We start from the raw sequence: 12160 nt of genomic DNA, 5'->3' as shown, positions 1-12160 counted from the left end.
GTTGACTGCAGTACGAACTGTGTAACTGTAGCAGTTAGTTGTTGCTAGTCGCTTGTCTGAGGTTGTCTGCGCTTGTCTGCAGTCTGCTCTGGTCGGGAATCTGGAGATGGAGTATTATTGTGTAAGGTAAAGAAGCAGCGTCGCGCATATCTAGTAATGTATCTGAACTGCCATCCAAATGTTCTAAAAATGTCCTAATAATAATTTTGGTAATATAAAGTAATTTAAAAAAAAAAGCATTCATTTCAAAAGATCAGTTGCTTCCTTTCACAAATCACAAATGTATAGGCCAGCATTGCTCGGAACTGCGCCGAAAAATTTTTTAGGTAAGAGCAGATATATTCGCCGTTTTTATTGAGGTAAGAATTTTTGCTTTTTATTCAGAATGATCTTACAGGGCGACGACGCAGCACTGCTGTCGTCCAGATTTTACCAGGTTACTGAATTTATTTTTTATTATGAGGTTTAAGAATTTTTCTGTTTCGTGCTTACATTAAATGAGAAAAGAATTTTGTGGGTACATTAAATGTGAATGCATTTGTGCACGGAGATTATAAATGGGAACCAATTTTGTTCTGAGGTCACACAAAAATTAGAATCGCTATCCATAATAATTATTATAATTCCAATTTAATTTTGTGGGGAGGTTACACTTGGCGACATCCGGCCAGGATCGTATTTCTTTGTGAATCTCTGAGAAGTAGTCATATATCTGCTCTTATTTACTTAAATGTAGTTTGCATCTGTTGCAAAGCATTTACTAATTTGTCACTCTTTCTTTCACAGATCATGGGCAATTTATTGCTCTTTGTTGTAACTGTTTGTTCCATTTTTGCTTAGTCTTTGTATTCATTTTGTGCTTAATTTTGATTTGTGAAAAATGCCGCGAAAAACTGTTAACAGTACATCGCGATGTGCAGTGAGTGAAAAAGCTGACTCGATTAATTTGACCGATAATACTTGCGACACTTAGTGTAATAGCAATAATCCTCCATTTACAGACAATCAGTGCGTACCGATCACTAGTAATGATTTTAATGCTAATGATGAGCGAACAAATGCAAATATGTTCAGAGTAAATGTAACAATTGATGTCGTGGCACGTTCCGATACAATGAACGCTGCTCAGTTTGACACACCCGGTTTGCAAAATTTGAATAATGAACAGATAAATTTTTCTCACGAAGATGAACAATGTAGTCAAAATACGTCAGATTTATTTGATTCCGGGATAGTGACCAACAGTGCACATCCGATTGGCAAACCTTTTTGTGAATCAGAGAATGACCTAGTGGTTGCACAAAGCATGACAAATGCAGATACACCATCACACAGTACAGAGAACAGAGCCGCTAATTTTGGCTGGGATCAAGTTATGGCATTATTGCTACAAATTAATGAATCGTACAAACAACGTAATAAAATTCTCGAACAGTGGATTGAAAAACTAGACAACAGTTCCAAACAGTTGAATGAAAGTTTCAAACAGTCGAACGAAAAACACGACAACCTTAATGAACAGAACAAATAACTTAGTGAACAGATTACAGCCGTTACCGTGCAACGCCATGATACCAAAGAACAATTATGTGAGGAAATTAAGGCTTGTGCTAGTAACAGTAGTGAAGAAATTAGATCTGTTGCACAAGAATTAAGTAATACAGATGCAGCCACAACTAAATTACTTAGAGAGGAAATTAGTGCAGTCACTGAACAATGTTCTGAAAAAGCAACACAGTTACGCGACGAGTTTAATTTAATGTCAGCAGAAGTTTCACGCACTCTGGATATGGAAGTCGATAAGAAATTTGAACAGCAGATCAGTCAAATTGACGAACGTATTAAAGTGACGGAAATGAAAAATGTTTCAGTCACTAACACGTCACAGCATACGCCACTTTGCGAACATTTGTCAAACTCACACACAGCCAGTATCATTTAGGTAATTTACAGAGAATACGTGAGTTAGACTCCGAACAGTCACAGACAAACAGACTGTTACACAAACCTGAACCTGTTCACACATTCAGAGACGATAGCGTTGATTATAAGCAATTTTTATCCGTAAAAAAATCTAAGGTGTTTAATAATGACACAACACAGAGTCACGCTTTGGAGTGGATACGACAATTTGCTTTTGTATTTTCATCAGTTTGGCCTGTAATGCAGAAACTAGCATTGGCCTGGATACAACAACTTGCTTTTGAATTTTCACCGGCATTGCCTGTAACGCAGAAACTAAAATTTATTTGCAGCGCGTAATAGACCACAGGGGATTCATTACACTTCAATGAATATGTGCCGTAGCGTGCACAGGGCCCCGAGACGTAATACTGCTGTTTCCTCTTTAGTTTTCTGCACTGCTGCCTTCTCTTCTACTATCCTTTATATCTATCAATACAGCTCTTCGACTATCGATCTATCTAGAATTAGGAATGAGTAAAGAAAACGTGATATGACAAATTTTACCGAAAGTGACAGTTCTCTTTAGACACTCCCGAAATGACAACTACCGCCGTAATTTTAATAATAGATAAAATTGTAATCATCAGTATGTAGAACATTTTCAGCAGTATCGTCAAAATTTTCAGCAATTGCAGACACATTTTAGTAACAATAGAGGTTTTTCACAGCAACAAAACCAACCGGTTAGCATACCTAACCAACAATGCAGTCTGCAGGATCAAACAAGCTTTAATGTCTCGCCGCCTGCACGTATAGCATCGGCTCCACCAAATAATAACGCACCGCAATAAGGAAACCAGTACGTACAGAAAACACACCATTTCAATTCATATCGCAATGCACCGTATAGAAATGACCATCATGACAGACGTCAAAGTAATGAGCACAATTTTCAGCGTACGTTTAATAACAGTCGGTCTTACCAGCAGCAGAATCATCCGCAACAACAAATTATTATGAATGAACCAGACAGTAGATATCATCCCGAACGTAATACGTCAGGAAGAAATAACAGAACAATACAAATAGTTGAAATGCCACAGCATCCTCCCGCAAATAATAGCACGTCAGATAGAATTTGACCAGATACAGTACAGGTCGCATCTTTCAGCAACGTAAGCACTACCTTTGACACGCAGTATGTTGTTCTGGAAAATGTTATTACTTCTGACGACATCCGATACACACTTTTGCATTAAAAGACAGAATCACAACGTACGTGGACGACATTCTTATTGCAGAATCTAACTGGTCTGAACGCAATCTGATTCTTGAACAACTGTTACGAACTTTTCGTGCACAAGGACTCACAGTTAATCTCAGTAAATCGCACTTTGGCAAAACTTCTATAAAATTTCTTGGACATGTAATTTCAGCAGAAGGCATTGCGCCTGACCCGGAAAAACTTCAAGCTTTACGTCACATTACTGTTCCTACGACGAAGAAACAACTACGCAGCTTTTTGGGTTTAGTTAACATTTTCGTAAATTTATTCATTACTCTGCTTTAGACACCCCTAGATTATGTCAATTGACGGGTAAAAACACTATTTGGTCCTGGGATAGCCAAGCACATTCTGAATTTGTGATCCTGAAAGAAGCTTTGTTGAACGCACCACTTTTATCACATCCAGATCTTATTAGAAATTTTTCCATTGCCACCGACAGTTCTAACACCGCTTTAGGCGTACACCTTTGCGAGTCGCATTCTGTCATCTGCTGAACACAATTATTCTGTTACAGAACTTGAAACATTATGTGTTGTATGGGCATTTACGAGATTTAGGCTTTTTCTTTATGGAAGACACACTACCATTTACACAGAGCACGAGCTATACAGTTTTTACTTTCCGCTAAATTTACACACGACAGATTAAGCAGATGGAAACTTTATTAACAGGAATTTAATTTTACAATTGTTCGCGTTCCTGGCACACAAAATATTGTAGCAGACGCACTATCCCGTTCACTCAGCAACAATCAGCAAGACATCGCAAGCAACTTCTGCAAAGCTAATTTCAGCGTCATGTACATTCAACAAGTTGCATTTGAAAATTTCATTTCGTCGTCATTACAAGACATAGCACAAGAGCAGAGTAAAGAAAACGTATGGAAAGAAATTAAACACCTTTGGCAAGATAGGAATAATGTTACCATTAGAAACCATTACACTGTCCGGAATAATATTCTGTTTCGCCGCTCTCACCCTGACAGCAGCAATTGGTTATTATGTATTTCTGACAAGCTTGTTAACAAATTAATTTGGTATACTCATTTAAGTTACGCACATTACGGAGCCAGAAAATGTTTTCTAATACTGAGACAGAACTGTTATTTTACCAACATTGAGAAACGTATTCGACGAGTTTTAGCGTCATGTAAAATCTGCCAGAAAGCTAAGTCAGATACGACTTCACATATTCCTCCATTACATCCCATTGTACCTGTTAAATTGAGACACATGGCCGCTGTAGATATTTTTGGTCCGATTTCCTGAACTAATAGAGGTTTTTGCTACATCTTTGTCGCTGTTGAACTAACATCAAAATTTGTTACCTTCACTCCGTTACGCAAAGCTACTGCTAAAACTATTTCGAAAGCATTTGTAAAACATTTTTTATTCCATGTAGGGCATGTATTGAAAGTAATTTCTGACAATGGACCACAGTTTCGATCTGCTATATGGACACGTATGTTACGAGCTAGAAACATTTCTCCGATCTATATACCCAGGTACCATGCTTCTCCGAACCCTTGTGAACGACTAATGAAAGAAATTGGTAAACTGTGTAGAATATACTGCCGTAAAAAACATATTGATTGGGACACACACATACTCTCATTCCAAGATGTAATTAATTCCATACCAAATGAATCTACTATGCTATCAGCGACTGTTATACTGAAAAATGTTGACCACCTAACAAAATTAAAGAATTAGTAACCTTCCCTACATCTTGTCGACTACGACACCATGAAATAATTGACATTACGCTGAACAACATCAAACGTGCCGCAGAGCGCCGGAGAAGACAGCAAAAACAGGTTTGTACACGACATGACTTTCACATTGGAAAGAAGATATTAGTACGTACACACTATTTATCCAACAGAGGAAAGAACAGGTGTAGTAAATTTGAGATTCTATACGCAGGTCCATATCGAATTAGCAGTATTCCTCACTCCAATGTAGTACACGTCGAAACTTTCAGAACCAGAAAAAGTAAAGGCAATCACCATGTCGCCAATATTAAAACCTTTATTAAATGAATATACTTTATGATTTATCACACTGTAATGCCATTACCTGATTTTTATATGACCAATGATGCAATTACATTAATGTGACTAGTTACTGATGATTATCGTATTTTTTCTTGGCAAGTGCCCAGCAAGGTAAGATTAGCAGGTCCTTTTCTTGTCGTTATACATCAGACCGTGCACATTTTTCCAGATAAAATTACATATTTTATGACCAATTATGCAATTATATTTATATGAACACTTACTGATGATTATCGTATTTTTTCTTGGCAAGTACCCGGCAAGGTAAGGTTAGCAGGTCGCTTTTCTTGTCGTTACACATCAGACAGTGCATATTTTCCATTCTTCATGTATGTATGTATGATTGTTTACCTGTTTTGTTTGTATGCACTATGAAACCTTTAAGATATAACAAACACCAGTTGACTTTGACATTTTGCCTTATGATATCTCAACATTGTGACTATTTTACATTTTTTTTTTTTTTTGCTGCTACATTGTGATACTCTGTGTACATTTTTTGCAACTGCACAATGTCTATGTTTTTGACATATTACGTTTTCTGTCATGCTATGCTGTATGCTCAGTTATATCACTAGAAACCAGTTTTTATTTAAAGGGTATATGATTTAAATGCAAGACATTAATCATTGTTCATCATTTTCAGAAAGCAATAACGTGTAAAAGAAATAAATTAAACAAACCACAGTGGATTACTATGAAATGGGAATTTCACCTTCGGAATGAACGAAAGAAGATGCAATACCTCGTCACGAAGAGTAAATGGATCAGAATTAACAAGCATTATAAAGAATGTACTATACACATAGTATGATAGCGGTTTTAATTAATTTTTTCTTTCAGAATACGAGGCGATTGATGCAGGCTGTCAGACAGAACTACACATCTTAGTTTTAGTGATGAAATATGCTAGAAATAAGAAACTCTATACTATGAATAGCTGTATGAAGTAAATGGTAATACGAATAATGAATAATGAAGTGTCTTTTTGCAGATGATAATGCATGGTGATGAATAGTGATGAAAAATATGGTAATATGAATAATGAAGTTTTTCTTTGCAGGTGATGATAGTGATGAAGTTGATATGGCCACTAAACGCACCACTTTTAAGTTTTTCTTTGCAGATGAGAATAATGATGAATTTTATATATTTACTGTTAGTTAAGAAATGCTATGTAGTTATTTAAGTATTTGTTGCAGTTCGTTTTGACAGTATGTCTTATGTCGCATGGCATAATGACTGAAGGTTTTGGAAAGGACAGCTAGAGAACATATATATTGAATACTCATTTGATTACCTGTTAATTCGAAGTTCACTACTTTTCAGCATAATATGCGTTTCTTCTTTCAGCTTAATAATCCATTTTGTATTTTTTCCAGGAGAAGCTATTCATGAAATTAATGTGCTATACGCAGTTGGTCATTAAACCTGTTCTAGTACTTGCATTTTTTACCCATTTGTGTGTGTCATTCATAAATGTGATCACATATACTCTATTTGTTTCATAACCTTGCTACAGCTGACTCATGACGAATGATGTTACCTATCCTCATTTGCACCTATAAGTCAAAAGCAAATATTGTTATACCCCAGCAATTAATTATCAATCCCAACGTAACGCATTGCTAGCAAAAAAAAAAAAAAGAAAAGAAAATGTATTACCGGTCCCGAATAATGCTACCAGTTTAAGAAAGTTCTGAGAAATATTGAAAGATGTTTTCTAATCACAGATCTTGAGTAATAGTCACAGTGTGTTACATTTTGAATATGTCGTATGTCACTTGAATGCCCGTTTGAATGATGACTTCTGATGGTTTGTAGCTGCTCAAGAGTGCCAATAATTATTTTAAATATGTCGTATGTCACTTGAATGATGAAAAATGTTTTGTAATATTCAATACTTGCTATATGTTTAGTAACTGGCCAATGAATGCCACTGTTTCTTATATTTGTATTACGTCGCTTACATGCTATATATATGAATACTAGTAGCTTGATGCATAACTCTTTAGCTCCTGTTTTGAAGGATGACTTCTGATGTGTTGTAACTGGCCAATGAGTGCCAATAATTACTATACCTAGCTGAATTATGTAAATAGTATGCCATTAATTAACTCTTGTTTTGAATGATCACTTTTGAATAATGCATAAAAATGGTTTGTAACTGGCCAATGAGTGCCAATGTTCATTATAATCAGATGACTTATGAACAATTATTCTGTAATACTTCATACATAGTACAGAAATGTTCAGTAACTAGGTGAAGAGTGCCACCAATTACTCAAATCAGTTGATAGGCTAGTGTAATTCTCAATGATGACTGGCATAAGACTTAATGTCCTTCACCTTCTGGCCTAATTACCAGAAATTACTGCAATATCCGTTTGTCCTGTCTATCCTCATGATCATGGAGCACTATACTTGGTTTTTGCACTAATTCTACGTTGGTGTACCTTAAAGGGCGTGGTGTTGACACGGCATGCTGTCCACCACCTTGAGCGATGGAGATGTTATTATGGTCCCACTGTTTGGTGTACCTAATGTACTACCAAAATGATAACATTGAATATTAATACATTTCAGTGTCTTGGCTACACTGATTAATGCTTCAGGGAAGAGCAGATGGTCTCACTTGGTGTTGTGCTTCTGTAGAAAGTTATGGACTTTCAGTGCAGCTACGTGCAACCTACTGTGCTACAACCATGATGCAATCCTTCCCTTTCCTATCCTAGTTCTTGTAAAATGGTAAAAAAAAATAATACTACAGTGCGTGTGCACTTTATGTCGTTTGGTAATATGTTTTGTACTCATTGCGTATACATTTTGTCATTGCCTGATATATTATGTACTGCAGTGCGTGTGCACTTTGTCATTTGTTAATATGATTTGTACTCACTGCGTATACATTTTGTGATTTCTTTATATGTTCTGTACTCAGTGAATGTGCACTATATTTTATTTCATGTTCTACACTTATATATATGTATATATTCTATGACTGTAAACTTAGTTAATTAAGAAAACTTTGTTGCTCATGGCAAGTCCAATTGCCTCACCATCACTGCCAAGTTTTTGCCCCACAGTGGAGGGTTATGTAAGAGGTATGCGCTGTCTGCGATATGAGAATCGTTGACCAGAGAGCAGTGTTGACTGCAGTACGAACTGTGTAACTGTAGCAGTTAGTTGTTGCTAGTCGCTTGTCTGAGGTTGTCTGCGCATGTCTGCAGTCTGCTCTGGTCGGGAATCTGGAGATGGAGTATTATTGTGTAAGGTAAGTAAGCAGCGTCGCGCATATCTAGCAATGTATCTGAACTGCCATCCAAATGTTTTAAAAATGTCCTATAATAATTTTGGTAATATAAAGTAATCTTTTTTTTAAAAAAAAGCATTCATTTCAAAAAATCAGTTGCTTCCTTTCACAAATCACAAATGTACAGGCCAGCATTGCACGGAGCTGTGCCGAAAAAATTTTCAGGTAAGAGCAGATACATTCGCCGTTTTTATTGAGGTAAGAATTTTTTTTTTTTTTTTTAATTCAGAATGATCTTACAGGGCCATGATGCAGCACTGCTGTCGTCCTAAAATTTACCAGGTTACTGATTTTTTTTTTTATTATGAGGTTTAAGAATTTTTCTGTTTCGTGCTTACATTAAATGAGAAAAGGATTTGGTGGGGATATTAAATGTGAATGCATTTGTGCACAGAGATTATAAATGGGAACCAATTTTGTTCTGAGGTCACACAAAAATTAGAATCGCTATCCATAATAATTATTATAATTCCAATTTAATTTTGTGGGGAGGTTACAACCTCTTGTTCCCCCTCCACCTCCCAGTCACCTCCCCCACTTATGAAACCTCCACCTGTGTTGCTACAGGTACACTTTCAGGTCTGAGTTATTGGAATAGCCCTTCTCACACTTATCAGTTTGATTGACTACTTAATTAAATTGATCAGTTAATTAACTTCTCCTCTCTGGTAAACCTCTTCCTCTCCCACCCTCTCTCCTGAAAACTGGCAGGAAAAAGACTCAGCTGAACGGTCATTTGGAGGGAATTCCGTTGCAGTGTGTGGAATATTGTTTAAACACTTTAGACAATGTTTAGAATATTATTTAATTATTTATGGTAATGTATGGAATATCCTCATTCTCCCTCCAGTTTCCATACTGTATTTTATACTACCTCATGTTGCAGGAACAAGCTTCGTTTGGTGCTGACCTTACACATCGTACAATGTTGGCAGGGCTATGACAACATCTTCCCATTTCCATCGTATGGTGAAAACACCATCCTGTCGCACTAACTCAGGTCACTCTGTTTCTATACAGGTTGCAGAAGGTGGTAGATACAGCTCTCTCCGACTTCTATCAGTTCCTACTTAAATTGGAATGATCACATGCACAAACCTGCAGAAATAGCGACAGCTGCAAGAGGCTTAGGGACTATCTAAAATTTTACTGTTGCTGATAGGTTCGAAAAGGTGACTTGCTTCAGGATATGTGAGTGCCAGAAATATGATTCACTAGTGGCTGTAATCATTAAAGGCCTCCTCCATAGAATCCAACGCAGGTATGTGGTTGAATGGAAAGACTTGATTCCAAATCATAGACATCATTTCTACTGGAAATCTTAGCACTAGAGATCTGGAAAGCAAGTGTACACTTCTTACGACTTCAATCAGCACACCATCTACTGTTTGTGATCCTTCTGAATGAACCATTGCCTATAACCCAGTCAATATATCACTGAACATGTGACGAGGCATCGAGACACAATGCGTTACAAATACTGCAGAAATATCTAACGGCGGCATGAGAGAGTTGCAAATCCCAGTTTCATACCACGTTGCTTAGCTCAATCACGTTCTAAATTTGGTAATTTTATTACGAGGTTGCACCGTCAGCGACGTGTAACTGCACTGTTGTCTGACAACAAATATACATTTCATTCAGAGGTAATGCCATACCTCGATTTATAAAGGCTGTATAACTTACAACATGGATACTTGTATGCACCTGAAGAAGCAAAACAGCTTGTGACAGTAAAATACAATAGTTGTTGCGACTGTGTTTTTTAATATATAGCTTTTTGTTAGACGATTACGCCGCTTTTTCTAAGACACAGTGGTACCACTAGCAAAAAGAAAAAAAAGCTTTTGAGAGACATGTCCATCCATCGCTGATTTTCGATCAGTATTATTTCGTATCGCCGGCAATTAGTTATTGGCAAAGTATTATACTTAGTAGCAGGGGATGTGTGATAGGTTGGCCTTGAGCATCAGGCTTATAAAGTGTGTATTTGTGTTCCGACATGTGCAAAGGAAATGAATACGTCCAGTCGTAAGGAAGGTATAGATTTGCTGTGGAATACTGTTATAGCAAAGGTAACAGTATGCCAGGTCATAAGAATGGTACAGATATTTTTGTTTCCAGAGCCACAGCCGCCAGCAGGGTGTATTTCCGATACTTCGCTCATTGTCAAATGTCGTTCAACTGAGACCGTAACCGTAGCATTTAATTGTAAGTATGGGGATCAAATATATATGTGGCCGACTTCATAGGACGATTCCGTCTAGGCGTGCTTGGCTCGGCGGTGGCGGTGGCCTGTGGGGGGAATGATTCACGTTTCCCACTAACAGCAGGAGTCGTCCGAATGGAGAGGCCTGTTGGGATACAGGAATGCAGTTTACTTAACCATGTCGTCCTCTAGACGGCCAAATAGCGGAGTGATACTTGGGCAGCTTTCGTGATTGTGTAGAAATTTGAGAAGATTCAATATGGATATGAGTTTGTGCTGGATCATTATTCCCTCCAATGTAAATTGTCCGATTGACTGCTTCTTCACATTTGGTATCCTTATTTGGTTGAGAGAAAATCGATTGTGGTGGGTGTTGAGTGCATCTAGCAGGTGAAAGTCGGGTGGAGGACACGTTTGCTGGTTCGCTAAACGTGAGAAACACCTTAGCTCAGTTTGTAGATTGTAAGGATGATTTGGAATCTGTTATATCACTGACATCGGTATTCGCGAGTGGAAATATCAGTTTCCTCTATTTTTTTCGAGTTTTCACCTAAAGGTATTCGCAGACGCGATAAGTTTCTTGTTACTCAATGGCTCACATAGATGTCTTAGTCAGGCGAAAATTCTGTGTTCTGGGTGGTGGAACCGATGCAAGGAACGCACTGACACAAACACTGACTTGGAGGTCTGAATATATGTGTATACATATATAAAAGACGCAACTGTGTGTTGGCTGGAATTACAAGCATCGAAAATACCAAAAGTTTCGTGGTGGTGGTGCAATCGATAAACCGAAAAGACTCTTGGGCTTTTTTAAGTTGTAATTACATCGTATATTCATCGACAAATACATAATGGTGGGTGGCTTTTTTGCAGCGCAAAAACAACACACAGCTGGTGCAAGTGTGTATGTATCATTATTTTTTTTATACACCTATAATCGATAGAAGTGTTATACTGCTGATTGAACATAAAGGTACCATGGCTTATATTCAGACATACGTTTGTTGGAAGTAATCAAACTAATATTCACATAAAAACAAAAAAATTACGTATGTCTAGTCATAATGGAAGGATAGATTGGACACGGAAAATTGTGATGTCAATGCACTGAGGAGTATATCTGAACTTGAGTAGTGATAGATTCATTTCTTAAACAGCTGCACAGTATAGCAATGCAAATGTTCAACTGGACCTCCTATAGTGTAAAAACCCGATGGGCAATAAGGCTGTAACAATATGTCCCCTCATCAGCGCCCCTAAGCGTACCCTATCATTTTTATTGTTGTTCTATCCATAGTGATGTTGATTACAGTACAACAACCCACATTGGTGATATATTTCCAAGCATTACGTCCACGTGTGTGGTATACATTATCATATAGTGCA

This window comes from Schistocerca americana, chromosome 1 (assembly GCF_021461395.2).
Source record: "Schistocerca americana isolate TAMUIC-IGC-003095 chromosome 1, iqSchAmer2.1, whole genome shotgun sequence".
Lineage (NCBI taxonomy): Eukaryota > Metazoa > Arthropoda > Insecta > Orthoptera > Acrididae > Schistocerca > Schistocerca americana.
Note: the sequence above shows the minus strand (reverse complement) of the source record.